The following is a 16881-nucleotide window of genomic DNA, read 5'->3' as shown; positions in this document are numbered from 1 at the left end:
GACATTCCTGTTATGTGAAAGAACACAAATTGTGAAGGCAGAAGGTGTTCAAACTTAAAACAAGTTTCCCCAGCTATGTACCTCAACTCTTACTTGAGAAATACTTCCAAGGATGAGAAGATAGTTTAATGGCCATTCAATCCACAGCCTCTCTGTTGGGACTGCCAACAAGGGGACAGATATTTGTGATGTGGACCACATCTAATAGGAACTAGACTGAGAGCAGCATCACCACGGAGTTCTCACTTACAAGACATGACAGTACTGTATGGCACTAGCATTTGTGCCGAGTTCCAATTCACTGGGGGCACATTCAGTTCAGATGTCAGGGCAAACTTCGATAGGAGAAAAAAAAGCATATTACAATAAATATTTAAAAATACAGTGGACCCACCTTAAATGGCCCCATCGGTGCATGTCTGTACCAAGGCTCTGCTCCTGCATTGAAATCAATGGAACACCAGGGGGCCACCCACACAGAATTCATTACAGGAGCAGGGCCTAAGTAAGGAAGCCAGAATGGTCTACTGTTTACATGTTCTACATTGCTTGTACTTGCCATAGTTTAGGGGGCCTTTTAAGATGCACTGTGCCATGCCATCATCTCAATGTGTAAACTACTATGCCACAAACCATAGGGGAAACAGCCCTGCCCGCCCCGGCAAGTACACCGATCCAAAATACATGGGAAATGTCCACATAGCAATCATCTTGAGGAGACAAGGAATAGGAATATCCCCCTAGGAGTCATGAACTCACTGTACCCCACATATCCACACGGTCAGTCTACATTCCTTGTCTGCCTGCAGACTCAAACATGTATCCTGTTTAACCACTGAGACAACTTCAATTCATTTCTGTCATCTTTTTTGCCTATTAAGATACACAGCAAGAGACCAAGTTAAGAAAGTATATCTTGTGTTACTGTTGGCCCCTCCTCTTTAGCCATGACCACATCCACCAATATCTCTTCCATCTGTTTAGTGTTACTTATAATCCAGCAGCAGATTTGGCATATAATAATAAAACCTAACTCTTCTGTAGCACATTTCATCAGTATATCTCAAAGCGCTTTACAAAGGGTCAGTCTCATTATCCCTCCTTTTACAGATAAGAAAACAGTGGCAGAGAGGGGAAGCGACTTACCGAAGATCACCCAGCGTTAGAGCTGGGACTAAAACACAGGTCTTAGGAGTCACAGACCAGCATACTATCTTCTAGGCCACATTGCCTTTGGAGTTCTAGCACAGCTTGCATCAGCACCCTTCCATCTGTATTGTGCTGCTCATGGGAAAATTTGTGCATGCAAAATAGAAATGGCAAAGAATACGAGTCTTCCCTCCCCTATAGTCTCAAGTGCTATTGAAATAGTTTATATTTTTCATTAACAACAAAGGATAGAGTTTAGATTACATTTTCAGTCTGTGATTAGGATTGATGGAATGCATCCTGTGGCCCCCTATTCTTCTGAGTCATTCAGAGGCTGGTGTAAGTGAGCAGCAGTGAGAGATGTAATTGGCCTAGATTAAAATTTTACACAGATGACTGGGCTGCAAAATTGAGAACCAAATTTTGAAACCCCCGAAGTTAGAGTATGTTCAGATCTGGTCTTTGGTTCACCCATTATAGAAATAGGAGCTAGCTACAAATGTTGGGATTTGGATTTGAATATTTAAACACCCCCAGACCAAAAGACATTCAGCTCTAGGGTTCCAGTTAGGGCCCCATCTTTACTGTATTACATTAAGTTCAAATAAGTGACATCAGAAATATACACAGTATCTATAATAGATGGGGTGGGGGCAGTGTACATTTTTTACCAAATTCTTTCATGTCATTATAAGAGTATAAAGTATTTTCTTCCATTCATTCTGAAGCCAGAATGGTGTGGGGAAATAAGACTTGGAGAGCAAGTTAAAAATAGTGTGCACTTTGCTTTAATCAATGTTAGGCTAAATCCCAATCAAAATCAAAAAGATCTTCACACCAGTTCCAAATCAATTTTCATGCATCCATAATAAAACAAAACATAATCCCCCAATTTATGCCAGAAATTAGGTCTTAATTCTATTTAAAGGAAAAACATCTTGTTTTTTTTCATTATGTCCTGCTGCATATGTGTGCATGAATACTATTTTCCAAAGCTTAGAAGCATCATGATGACACAATACTTGGAAATGAAACAGAATTAAGACAACTGGAAAATGAACTGCTATGTCTTGACCCAATATGACCCAGTTCATTCCAGTGAACTATTGGTAGAAACATCCACTTCAAAATAAAAGGTAAATAGTCCAACAGTTATGCCTCTGCTTCGTATAAGACAAGGCAGCCTGCTTTTCTGCTCCCACTGAAGTCAATAGGATATTTGCCACTGAGTGAAATGGGTGCAGGAAGAGGCCTTGCATTACAGGGCCAGTTCCTCAGATGGTATAAATCAGTGCAGCTCCATTGACTTCAGTGACTTGGAACAATGACCTCCACTGAGCCATATAGATTTACACTAAGTGAAGATTTAGCCCCATATTAGCTCTGGTGGGACTCGATTGAAAGATGGTCCTAAGCTACAGAAAAAAGAAAAGGAGTACTTGTGGCATCTTAGAGACTAACAAATTTATTTGAGCATAAGCTTTCGTGAGCTACAGCTCACTTCATCGGATGCATTCAGTGGAAAATACAGTGGGGAGATTTATATGCATAGAGAACATGAAACAATGGGTATTACCATACACACTGTAACCAGAGTGATCACTTAAAATGAGCTATTACCAGCAGGAGAGCTGGGGGCGGAGGGGGGAACCTTTGGTAGTGATAATCAAGATGGGCCATTTCCAGCAGTTGACAAGAACGTCTGAGGAACAGTGTGGAAGTGCGGGGGGGATAAACATGGGGAAATAGTTTTACTTTGTGTAATGACCCATCCACTCCCAGTCTCTATTCAAGGCTAAGTTAATTGTATCCAGTTTGAAAATTAATTCCAATTCAGCAGTCTCTCGTTGGAGTCTGTTTTTGAAGTTTTTTCGTTGAAGTATTGCCACTTTTAGGTCTGTAATCGAGTGATCAGAGAGATTGAAGCATTCTCCGACTGGTTTTTGAATGTTACAATTCTTGATGTCCGATTTGTGTCCATTTATTCTTTTACGTAGAGACTGTCCAGTTTGACCAATGTACTGGCAGAGGGGCATTTCTGGCACATGATGGCATATATCACATTGGTAGATGTGCAGGTGAACGAGCCTCTGATATTGTGGCTGATGTGATATATGCCATCATGTGCCAGCAATGCCCCTCTGCCATGTACATTGGTCAAACTGGACAGTCTCTACGTAAAAGAACAAATGGACAAATCAGACATCAAGAATTATAACATTCAAAAACCAGTCGGAGAACGCTTCAATCTCTCTGGTCACTCGATTACAGACCTAAAAGTGGCTATCCTTCAACAAAAAAGCTTCAAAAACAGACTCCAACGAGAGACTGCTGAATTGGAATTAATTTGCAAACTGGATACACTTAACTTAGGTTTGAATAGAGTCTGGGAGTGGATGGGTCATTACACAAAGTAAAACTATTTCCCCATGTTTATCTCCCCCACCCCCACACTGTTCCTCAGACGTTCTTGTCAACTGCTGGAAATGGCCTACCTTGATTATCAGTACAAAAGTTTCCCTCCCCCCCCCCCCCCGCCCGCACTCCTGCTGGTAATAGCTCATTTTAAGTGATCACTCTGGTTACAGTGTGTATGGTAACACCCATTGTTTCATGTTCTCTATGCATATAAATCTCCCCACTGTATTTTCCACTGAATGCATCCGATGAAGTGAGCTGTAGCTCACGAAAGCTTATGCTCAAATAAATTTGTTAATCTCTAAGGTGCTACAAGTACTCCTTTTCTTTTTGCGAATACAGACTAACACGGCTGCTACTCTGAAACCTAAGCTACAGAAACATTCACGTCTAAGTCCCCTGTCCAAAGCTTCTTCTATGGCATAGGTGGCACGGATTGGTTGTGTCTGTCCAATTCCTAGCAGACCCACGTTCATAGCACACACCTGCCACCACAGCTGGCACCCTTATTGGCAAACACCACTGAGGTGCCAAGGACTGAAAGAGCTCAGATACTGAACCCCATCCCCTTTCCCTCCTAGCAGCAGGCCTTCTGAATTAAAGGGTGAGATTCTGGGAGGAAGCTTGCTCAGTAATTTGTTACCCATGAAGATCCTGTGCTATGGTTAAACAGAGGATTTCGGTTTCCAACATTGCCAATCCAACAGCTTCCAGGTGCACTAGATTTGCTTTAAAAAATTAAAATGAACTAATAATGGTCGTGTTGACCTGAGGATAGTGAATCACAGGAAGTCCAAGAATCTGTACTGCCCTTTGTCTTTGTGAAAGTAAGGAATTTACTTTAAAACAAAAGACTCATTAAGATTCAACTGGAAGTTTCACTGAATCAAGTGTACTTGAAGTCATCACAATTAATTGCATGTTTACTTTAAAAAAACCCAAACCAATGCTTTTAATTGACTTGTCCTATATCTAACTGTGAAGCTGCATCTGTTCCTGGCTAATCAAGCTGCAATGGGAACATTCTGTACACTAGCAGCTGAGGGCAAGGATTTTTGCCAAACAGGTGGGTGTCTTCTCCCATCATGATGTGCTGCCCTTGCTGACCAGTACATGTAACTGCCTATAAAGGAAAGACAAGAATAGCGATAGTCTACTACACCTTCCATTGTGAGATGACAGGGAACCACACCTGCCTAGCCAGGAGTCTTTGGCCTTGGACTCAGGCCTCATGGGGCTTCCTTAGGCCTGTCTCCAAACTCTCAGGGCTTTTAGCACTGCAGCTGTGAAAATGATGTTGAATAGATGAGAGGCTTAATAGAGAGAGAGATGGCATTAGAGTACATCCAAGCTTTAAATAAGACAGTTCCTGAAATCCTCCATTGCCCTTCCTTCTCAAGGCTAGGTCGGGCGTATATTTAAGGCCAGATACAGAGTTGTGATGTGGCGAGCTTCTGGTGCCCTGTTGGTGTAGAGAACCCAAAAGCCAGCTCTCAGAGAATGATCCCAGTGCTGGAGGATCCTCTTGGCGTATAAAACTGGGGTAGCAGTGTCTACCACATTTCACCTCCCTGCAGCCAGTGTAGAGAGCATGGGTGTTCCTGCACCCCAGTGATTATTGGCTGCCATATCCACCTACTGAGACTATTGGCAAGTGGTGCAAGTTAGAGCTACCCTCAGGCTGCCTGCTTGGTCTCCTCCCTCAGGGGACTGGCCCAGCCCATAACCAGCCCAGGATCAAGACAGCTTAACACCTCCTTTGCTGTCCCCTTCCTGATTTGTTCTGTGCACTCATTGACCCCGGACAATGATCTGTGCAATTATTGTCCAGATTTTTTAAAATGTTTTATCTTCTTCTTCCCATATGAGACAGAAACGGGGTGTGTTGGCGTGAGAAAGAGAGAGAAACAACAGTGGGCTTTTGGGTTAGCCACAGAGAAATTTGCAGGGTACTTTTTCATTCCTCCCTGAAATGGGATACTGAAGAGAATTCAAAACAACTGTGGTGGAAGAATTGTTGCCATTAATGATCCCATGACTTTTTTCACTGATGGGCTGTTAGTATCAGGGCCTGGATCAAATTCCAATCTAAGTTATAACAAACTATTTGAAATACTGTACTGCTTTGGATATACATTACTGTTCCTATACAATACCATTATGTTTTATTGCTCTGTACTGTAGGACTCAATCCAATGTCTGCTGAAGTGAATGGAAGCATTTCATTGACTTCAGTGGTCATAGAATCAAAAGATTAGTTCATAAATGGCTGCTGTGTTCCACCACAGAGGCAGCTGTAATTTAGTGGTAGCAATTCCTATATAACTTAAGCTACAATTAGCTGTTCATTCAGGTGCACCAAGTAGATAATGCCCGTTACCAAAAGTGGAATAATGTGTGGATCTTGGCGCCAAATCAAGCTTTAATGTACATAATTTAAGGACTCCAGAAAGACAAGGATGGTCTTGCTGTTAAGACACTGGGTTTGATCTCAGTGAGATCTGGGTTAAATTCTGGGCTCTGCCACTGGCTTTCTGTGTGACCATGGACAAATCCCTTAACCTCTCTGTGTCTAATTTCCCCATCTATGAAATGGGGATAATAAGACCTCCATTCTCCCCCTCTTTGTCTACTTAGATTGTAAGCTCTTTGAGATAGTGGGCTCTCTCTCACTATGCATAAATACAGAGCCCAGTACACTGGCGCCCCAGTTCCAATGGGGTCTCTAGGTTCTACTGTAATTTAAATAATAACTGAAACGGACTGCGTGATCATAAAGAGTAATAAATGCATACACCGTTGTGTGCATGATGTAACAATATGCATTGTTTTTACAGCATTGAACATGTGTTTAGTGTTCGCGAACACAAGGGAGTCAACAGTGGGTGAAGACATGCATAATATCATTTCAACAAACATTTCACACTTAGGGTGTGGAATATAGGGTGTAACTGTGAGCGTTGGGTGTAACTTGAATGCTGGATCCAAGTTACATCTTCTTCACCTCTTTAAAGCCAGCCCTCCCCCACCCAGCTAACACACATAACCATCCAAGTATGGTTGCACAGCCCTTGACGTGCTCAAGAAAAACAGATCAGAAAATATTTCACTCATGCACTTTGAACAAGAACATTGGTAATACAAAAAGGAAGCACTGAAAGCTTTCTGACAGTTTGGCAGTATGGCCCTGTCCTGTGACAGTCTGCAGCAGCGTGGTTGTGTGCTGGCATCCCATGACTCTTAACGTACAGAGTTACACCGCTCTTTCAGAGGAGACTGCACTTTATTTGGCCTTAGCAATCATCAATCTAAAAGCAACATCGCTTCCAAAAAATAAAACCCTAACCACATACTGACTTTTGGCAGAAAAAAGATATCCAAGACATCCATGCCGCATTTGGACCCTGTGCTAGTGAGTACGAATGTACAATTTATTACTCCAGCAAACCCTAAACATTAGCAGCTGCCTCCTCATCGCACTCCTCCGTCTCTCAAAGGACCCCCTCACATCAGCTGTGCCAGTGGTGGGGCTGGATTAGTGACTCCTCTGAGGTCCATACTAGGCCTTGTCCAGAGCCCCTCCTATGGGCTGAGGTCCCACTGGAGGCTCATGTTCCAGCTGACACATATCACATACAGATTACGTCTGGCTCTTCCAGCGGCTGTTATTAGAGAGACACCAGTGACTCTACAGCTTCTCTGGAGGATACTGCAGCGAGTAGGGGATGAGGCAGAGGTGGATAGAGAGAGCAGAAACACCACAAAACACTTGCGCCTGCTAAAAATGATTTCCACTTGGTAATTTTAGCCGCTGTTGTGTCCTTCTGCCCTGCTGGATACGTTTTAAGTAAGAGGTAAGTGAAAATGAGAATTGTGACAGGGTTTTTCCCTCAACCTCTATCTCCACACATTGCAGTTTCTCAGTGACCTCTTCTCAACGATACACATCCATTTTTCCCAGCCACATGTTTTTAGTCCAGGTGGGTGAAAATAGCTGGATATTCAAACTCACATGTCTCAAGTGTGACTGAAGACGACACTTGAGCGTTAGAATGAGCCGACCAGCTGCTCTTGGCTTGTCCCGTCTCCCTCCGTCCCCCGACTTAACAGGAAATTTCAGTTTTAGGTGTTAAGACTGGATACAAATGAACAAATCTGGAGCTTTTTAAACAAGGGAATGAGTAAGTGCAAGCTAAATATATAGCATCATATCCTGTTGTGGTCCTTAATAACGGAATCGGTCTTCAAAATAAACAACACAGAACCATTTAGGTCAATGCACTTGGATTTATTTTCTGCTGGTAACCAATGCTAGCTTTAATAGCTAGCTCTAGGCTTATTTCTTTTGTCTCTTATCTGCTCTCTCTCAAATCCATAATACTTCACAGAAGTGAGGAAGAATCCATGACATGTCTGTTATCAATTATGAATAGCTATATGTAAATGTAGGTAGAGCCTACATGGCAAGTATATAGCAAGAAATCCAAGATATAATCCCCTATGATACAAAGACTAACATGCTTGCTTAACTGTTCACTGACATCAAGGCTTCCACACAGCTCAAGTTCCAGCTTCATTTACTTGATTTGCCAGGGAGCATGTCATGCCCAGCATGCTGCACAGCTCCCAGGGACCTCTAGTGGCTAAACAATATGCTACAGGTAAACATCATTACCAGTCTCTTCTTGTTCAAGTCATTATATCCAAGGCAACTTATCTGTTTTCATGAACCATTCTGAACAAAAGGGGAATGGGGGCTGGTGCTGAACCATTAGGCTGAGTGCTCCTATAGGAATCAGTCGGTTCCTGTTCATTCCCCTAAAGGTTAGGCATCCTGCTTGGGACAGGTATCTCCTTGGAAGTGGAGGTAGTCTCCCTCTCCAGTGAGGACTGGATATGTGAACAGAGATTGACTTGCATATAATCCAACTCTTCCAAAACAGGTGTATGTTTTCAACCAAGAAGCTGGTTTAAGCAGAGCATATACAGCATATAAAATAGTTTTCTACTAAGGACAGCAACTGAGGCTAGTATTCACCTATTAAACAAGGAAGAACTAGCAACAGGGGGCCAAAAGAGTACTGTTTTCAATGCCCTTTGGACGACAAGGTACTGAAATCCTAATGCATAGCAACACTTCAGCTTTGCTACCTCTAGAACTGCACACCTCAACCCTCAGGCTGTTGGTGTGTTTTAGACTGACCCCCCTAATGAGTGTATATGTGCATAGGGGCATACCTTGTGTATATACATGCACGCACACACAGAAATTGAAAAGCAAGAGATTTTCCTCCTAGATGTTTCTTGTACCTTTTCCACAAAAGGTTCTGTTTGATGTAAATTATGTCAAATCTCAATAACCTATTCCCCCACTTTAGGGTGAGTGTGGACCTACGTCTCAGAGCTCAAGAACTGTCTCCTTGGTATTCTGCCTTAACAGGATTTGTTTGTCTATCCCTCCTCTGCTCTGTTCAATGTCACTTTCATAGCTGTAGCACCAAGACTCCTGAAATTTTTAGAGACAGGATGGAGAGAGCTCTACAAGAGCCTGAATCTCGGAATGAAAGCCTGCCATTATGCAAGCATGGGGCTTAAAGGCGCACACATTAACACAATCACAGCAAATGCTACAGTTCAGATTGTGATGTGATTTCTACTCTAACCCACTCCTTTGAGCACTACAAACTGTGCATCTATTTGTAATCCCCAACAAGGCTACACAAGCTTGCAAAGCTACGCTTGCGTAAGTAAAACAAAATGCATTGCACATTTCTAGTGATGAGGAAGTACTGCCTCTTGAATGGGTTATGCTGAGGGATGGGGTGCAGTTAATTTTGTTTACATTCAGGTTATCGTCTTGGATTTGTTGCACTTTCAAAACAAACAGTTGAGACCTGGGACTTTTCCTAGAGCCTTATTGACTGACTAGGAGCACTGATTGAAGCAAAGCTGCTTGTTGTCAGTTTGAACTAAAGCCTGCATGATCAGCTGCTTGAGTTTTCTTTCAATCAAACAATAATGTGGGAGCAGATTCATCCCTGAAGTAATGCCCCTGAAATCAGGTCCAAGACACAAAAATCATTTTGTTTCCAATATCAAGAATGGCCCAGGAGCTCTCCTGCTTGTGCCCAGATACATTAGCTACTAATAGCACTCTAAAATCAGGCGCCACCTAGTCCTTCTCCACCCGGTCATGTGATATGACCTCATCCTACCCCTTTCACCCACATAGTCTGTGACAGAGAATGTTCCAATCCCCCATTTCCTGTTCTTTACAATGTCCACAATAAGCTTTCCAGTCACACCCGACGCTTCTCCAAAGCCTCTGCCCCACCCAAAGCCTAAAGATCACTCCCAGTTAGGCTCTCCTGGGCCCTCCCCGACCCTGCCAAATTCCAGAGGCTCATCTTTAGCCCCTTACTCCTAAATCACATTCCTTCCACTAGATTCTCCTTCCTAGAGGCTGGTTTTTTGTTTTTGTTTTTGCCAGAGTTGAGGTCAATCCACTTACCTTCTTGCTGCCACTCCCCACACCACCTTCTGCTTTTTCCATCGTTCTCCATCCACAAAGCATTGCAGTCATCCAGGCCTGTGTCTCTGCCACCTCCCACTGTCGGTGGCATCATGAAGCAATATGGGGAGGAGACATCTTGTACAATAAGAGCATACTGAACACCACTAAGACATGAAGGTGGGAGTGTCCCTTTCTCTAGGAGTTGGGCGTGAGGTAAAGCCCCATTTGGGGAGCATATCAGAAAAGGGAGTAACCAGTTTTAATACCACATTTCCTGTCAATACTTTCTTTTTTCAGTTGGCTGAGAAACCTCTCTGCCTTTACTCTTCTCCATGTTCCTGTAAGTAGGAACTGCTAGACTGTACCTCCCCTATGCATCAACTGAATAGCATCACTGTTGTAATTGCTTTTTGTTAAGCTCTCTGGTTATATCCATGGCACTATATAAAACAGGGTCCCTCCCCCCAAAAGAGTTCTCTTGATATGCTGAGGCTATAGTAACTGCATTGGAGAGGGGTAGCATGACTCTGCTTTGGGAGGTTGTCCTGGCCTTTGGTCTGCAGGAGACTTACAGGAGAGACAAGAAGAAGAATTCCTTCAAGAATGAGGGGTTTGACAGAACAGATGCAGAGCATGAAAGCCTAACCTAGCTTGTCTTAAGCACTTGGGTGTCTGGAGCTGAGGTTTGGTCAGGTAATGAATATGTGGAACAGCTAGCCCTAAGGGAGCTCTCAGCCCTAACAAAAAAAGGACTGTATGCTGGCTCATGGTAATTGGTGCCTGAGGGGAGTGTAGCTATGTCACTTATCTCTCCCCCCTGTGCCCTCCCTCACCCAATGGCCTTCCTTCTTTCCAGTCACACCTTGGTGCTCCCCTTCTAATCCAGCTGTCCACTTGTTCCTGTGGCACAAGAGAGAAACCCACGTTAACAGCCGGATGGGTGTCTCTGTCTAATGGTTAGACCACAGAGTAAGGTTTGAGAGTCTGTTACTGCCTCTGAACTAATGTACCTAGTGGGTCCTTTAGCTCAAACACTAGACACTCATGCTTTTGATCCAGAGGACCCATGTCCAATTCTCACTGTTGAGCCACACAGGAGGTGGTTACATGAGCAATGTTTATGCTGCTGTCAGTGCATCCGATTTATTCTGCTCCAGCTGATTGGCTCTACAGCTATTGGTAATGGGGGAGGGGAGCATGAAATGGACCTCATATTGTGGAAGAATCTTGTGCAGTCTTTTCCAGAGGACTTAATGACAGCACGATATCAGGACACCGTTAGTATACTATCTCACAGTAAGAGTGTACTAGAAAATGAGGGTATTCTCAGAAATGTCAGTTAAAATTAGAGAAGGCTGAAGAGTGGTTTTCACTAGGACTTTAAGCTTTTCAGCTTGGTTCCGGTTTAGATTTGACAGTGCCAAAATGCTGTGGGATCTTCTAAAGATTTTGGCCCAAAGTTGCAGAAATCTTCTGAGATCAATTGATCTCACATGACTTCTGCCATCATGAATGGTGAAAATCTCATAAGTTCACCTATATTGACATGGTGCCTTCCTTAAAACTGGAACTAGGAATTAGGCTCTTTCTTGTTTTGGATCAAACTCCAAACCAGGTGGATTGAGATCTGGGGATTTCAACTTCGACTTTTTCAAGATTCAAAGGGTGGTAGATTTGAGGCTCCATTCTGAACCCATCTAGTTTTAATCTGCGGAGAAGTGCTTCTTACACTGGGAATTTTCATAATGTGGAACTGAGCAAAGTGGGTTCTCTTTTAAAATCAAATAAAGTGATCATTGCAAATTTGTACAAATACACTTTGCTGGAAGTCCTTAAATACTGAAGTTCTGCCACCTGATGAAATCCAACAGGATCATGAAAGAGCAATATTTGCGTTGTGGGTGCCTCTTCTCCAAGTATTTTAATTTTTTCAAAACAAGAGGACAGATCCTCAGTGTCGCAACAGTAAAATCAATTTACATCAGCTGTGGGTCTGGAACAAAAAATTACATCACAAGGCTAAACAAAAAGGCTTGCTGAACAGCTGGAACAACTTTAAAATCTGATCTTATTTTAGCGGGGAATATTTGGTAACACTACCAAAAAAAGGTTTCAGAGTAGCAGCCATGTTAGTCTGTATCCGCAAAAAGAAAAGGAGGACTTGTGGCACCTTAGAGACTAACAAATTTATTTGAGCATAAGCTTTTGTGAGCTACAGCTCACTTCATCGGATGCATACTAAAAAAATAGAATCCTTAAAGGATGTTAAACACACGTGTATTGCATTTGGAATTCCATCCACATTAACAAATAACACTGCCCCTTGTATTCTTTTGTTGCATTCATATCTCATGCCAGAAGAATTCAGGGTTAGCTGCAGAGGGCATAATAAAATATTCTGTCAGTGTGAAAATCCTCACCATAAACATCAAGGTATAAACTTCTGTCCTTAAGAATATGGTGAACCTTTCTTAGTTTTGTTAACAAAATTATCTACAATGTCTCTTAGAAGCACTCTTATCCTTTTTGAACAAGGAAAATTAGAATTGCTCAAGGCTTTTAGAAGATGAGTCAAATCAAAAAGACTCTTAGCACATGTATTTCCACTGTTATAACAATTCCCATATCATCTTTACGTTAGATTATGATAATGTAGTGGTGCAATTGCACTTAGTAAAATTTCATTAGATTAATAACACTGTCTGACCCCCCAATGCCAAAACACTAATCTACACCTCTTCTTAGCAAGTCATACAAATCAAAATGCAGTCACTTTTAGTACCTCCAAAGACTATACCAGTGGGATGAGATGAATGCAATGTAACTGAAGGAGAACTAAGAGCATTACATGGAAAGCGTATTAGAATTTTACTTAGAATTCAGATGCACTTAATAAAAGCTGTATACTGTGACTTCAGGGTTTCTGCTCTGAATATTAATGAAAATGCATTTCATTGGGACTTGCTCTAAGCAGCTGTCAACAGAGCAAGGGACAATCCTTTCGTGCCACCTAGTGGTACAATAAGACTAAATAAAACCTCCCTTTGCTGGCAAAGCCTATAGATTTAGGATCATAAGGCATTAATGGGAGCTCATTGCAAAGGTCTTGGGTAGTAAGCATCACCTCTTGAAAGAATTTTATGAAATGTGCTATTGGACAGCTCAATAAAAAGTAGGAGGGAAAATTAGTTTATATCTATGAAACTGATCATTAAGATACAAGTTCTATACAAGATATTTTTAGTCTTCTGCTAAAGCAATATTGTAACAGCCCACAATCAGTTCATAAATAAAAATGCATCACTGTATAACAATCAGCAAGTTCAAGATTATCATTGTATAACTATCAGCAAGTTCAAGAGAGCACTTCAAGACTATCAAATGCACAACAGCCATAGAACATACTACACCTACAGCAGAATTAAAACCCCAACTCAAATCACCACCTTTACAACAATACAATTGTGAAGAAAATTCCAAGCCAAGACTCAAAATTTTAACTTGACTTCTAAAATCCAAATACATGAAAAAAATTACCATATCTGAACTGGGCACTAAATCCAAAGTAATTGCGCTCCTGTTATTTTGTGGAGTATTTAGTATTCCACTCTGTTCCCAGTTCTGCCACAGGATTCCTGTATGACATTGCACAAGCCACAGTGTTGGCAGCTATAGCTCCTTTGAAAAATATATCACACTTGAGCTCTACTCTTGCAAGTTGTCACATGCCTAATTTAGGTGAGAAGGCTAATTAACTTCTATGAGACTGCACATGTGCTTAAAGTTAAGCACCTGCTTAAGTGTTTTGCAGATCAAGGTATTTTTCAGGTACTTGAGACTTAATTCAGGACAGCATGCCTATCCAGGACAACACTTAAGGACATGCTTGACTCCCATAGCTGTTCCGAATACAAAGGGACTTAAACACGTGCTTAAATGCTATCCTGAACTGGACCTAAATATTGATTTAGTACTTAAACGTTGCACACCCAAGTTTAAAGTTTCTCTCCCTAAGCTTCCCCCTCCCTTTCCCTATTTGTAAAATAGGTGCAATACTAGTTATCTATCTGAGAGGAGAATTGAGACCCTTCTATTCATTGTCTGTAAAATGCTTTGAGATCCTCAGGTATATCTTTAATTCTCACCATATCACCACACCCAATATGCTTTCCAATTAGGGATTTTACCTTCTAAGTACATTTGGACAAATGCATGAGGTAGGGTTTTAAGTCTCACAATTTAAATTAATATCCATGTTGCACATTGGGGTGCTTTATTACAGTAACAACCATTTAAATATCCAAAATTTCTTTTATTTTATTTAAAGCTCCACAACAGCTTCAGTGACTGATAACCTCTAAGCACATAATAGATCTACCAGAAAGGGCTCGGCTACACAAGAAAGTTGCACTGGTTTATCCTAAGGTGTGAAATTAAACTAATGTGGTGAACCTGGGGTATGGACAGTCTTGTTTCAGTTTAAATCCACTGGGAACAAGTTTAAGCTACATGAAAATCAGAGCATATACACAGGAATCTGCACCAGTTTAATTGTAAACAATTAAGCTGCTTGTTGGTACTCTACACATCTGAAAATAAAGCAACTTTTATTTAGGTGCGTAAATTTAGGTAGCTGTGAAAATTTTGGCACCAGTGTTTTATCTTCTACCATGCTAATTTCCGATCTAAGGCTAAGTTTGTAGATAAAAATCAGAACATGATGACTGCATTAATCACCTGTAACAGATCATATTTTTCTTTAATTGAATTTATGTAATCATCCCTTTGTTTTCCAGTAATTTACACGTGCAGAGCTGAACTAATCTTGCTGCATCTATTTATACCACAAGGAGGCCTTGACAGAGTAATGAATATTTGTTAAGCACTGAGCTTCTCAACTGAAATATACATTCCTTAATAATTGGCATTCTTTATTAATGACACCATTACCTGTTTTAAAATTAATAACTTAACCACAGCACCATCCATCAAAGTGCTATTGAATTAAGCCAGAAGGGGCCTAGAAATCTGTTCCAGACCCCTGACTCAAACCATGGAACAGAACGAGTTACCACTTGAACACGGGTCTGTGTGTATTATACACTGTAGTGTATTATAGGGGATTTCATTATCGGAGACATATGCTGGAGGTCTCATGCATCCAGTAGTAATTCATTAGAGTTTCTAAAAATTACAGAAAATTTCTTAAATAAATGGTATTGAGCTGAACCTAACCCATGGTAACTATTTTGAACCTCATTACCACACACAAAGATGAACTAATCACTAGACTGGAAGGTGATAGTTGACTAGGGACAAGTGATCATGACCTGATTACATTCAGTCTGGGCAAACAGGACAGCATCAATCAATAGTACATATACTTGGTGCTTCCAAAAGGACTAATATCTCAAAGCTGGGAAAAATTGACTGGGAATAAAAATGTAGACCAAAAAATGTGAATAAAAATTGGGAGTTCATTAGGTCACCAAAAAAGCCATGATTCCATAATCCAGAAAGAGCTCTTTGGCAAAAAGCCCATCCTGATTCAGTGGCATAGTGAAAGTAACAATTTAGAAATAAAGCAGCAATATAAATAAATGAGGGAAAGTGGAAATCTATAGTAATCAATTTAAATTAGAATTTATGAAGCACAGAAAATTGATAAGGGAAGCTGAAGATGTGTGTGTGTGTGTGGGGGGGGAGAATATCCATGGCTAGGAGGGCTGAGCACAAGAAAGGAGGAGTTTATGTATATTAGGTACAAAAGAAATCTTAGCATAGTATAGGCCTATTACTAGATTAAAGATAATAAAATTGTTAATTATGTAGAACAGCAGTTCTCAAACTTCATTGCACCACGACAACATTCTGACAACAAAAAGTACTACACGACCCCAGGAGTGGGGACTGGAGCCTGACCCTACCTTTGCCCCACTGCCCAGGGCTGAAGCCACGCCTGAGCCCTGCCACCCAGGGCTGAAGGCTTTGGCCCAGGCAGTGGGGCTTGGCCTTCAGCTTCTGCCCTGGACGCCAGTAAGTCTTAACTGCCAGCCCTGGTGACCACATTAAAATGTGGTCCCGACCCACTGTTTGAGAACCACTAATATAGAAAAGTGTTCAATAAATATTTGTTCTGTTGTGACGGGTTCGGTCACAGAGACCCCCTTGGGACTGTCACCCATGCTGAAGTTACCTCTGGCCCCATTTTCCCAACCAGCTTGGGATTCCAGAACCCTGCCTTGTTGAGCCAGACATGCTAGCCTGCTGCAACACAGACCCAGGATCTGGGCCACACCCCCAAAGCTGCAGCCTTTCACCAAAAACTGCTCTGCAGGTTACCTGGCCACCCAGTTCCCAGTGGGATCCAAACCCCAAATAAATCTGTTTTACTCTGTATAAAACTTATACAGGGTAAACTCAAATTGTCCGCCCTCTATAACACTGATAGAGAGATATGCACAGCTGTTTGCTCCCCCAGATATTAATCACTTACTCTGGGTTAATTAATAAACAAAATGATTTTATTAAGTATAAAAAGTAGGATTTAAGTGTTTGCAGGTAATGATGGACAGAACAAAATCAAGCAAAATAAAACAAAACATGCAAGTCTAAGCCTAAGCCTAAACCTAATACATTAAGAAACTGTTTACAGGTAAAATCTCCCCTTCAGAGATGTTCAAATAAGCTTCTTTCACAGACTAGACTCTTCCTAGTCTAGTCCCAATCCTTTCCCCGGTACAGTTCTTGTTAGTTCCAGCAAACATCTTAGGTGGAAAGCAGGGGTGTTCTCATGACTG

At 41.6% G+C, this 16881-nt stretch overlaps 1 long non-coding RNA gene across 1 annotated transcript in view; it reads right to left on the bottom strand.

Annotated features, from left to right (window-relative positions):
• LOC119859269 overlaps positions 1-13932 on the bottom strand; it is a 36685-nt gene extending 22753 nt beyond the window's left edge. Inside the window, exon 1 of the long non-coding RNA XR_005294164.2 lies at positions 13619-13932. This is a non-coding gene — a long non-coding RNA (uncharacterized LOC119859269). The remainder of the gene's footprint in view (positions 1-13618) is intronic.
• Positions 13933-16881: the final 2949 nt, after the last annotated feature.

The sequence above is a fragment of the Dermochelys coriacea genome, chromosome 7 (assembly GCF_009764565.3).
Source record: "Dermochelys coriacea isolate rDerCor1 chromosome 7, rDerCor1.pri.v4, whole genome shotgun sequence".
Taxonomy (NCBI): domain Eukaryota; kingdom Metazoa; phylum Chordata; order Testudines; family Dermochelyidae; genus Dermochelys; species Dermochelys coriacea.
This window is presented reverse-complemented; position numbering and strand designations above follow the sequence as displayed.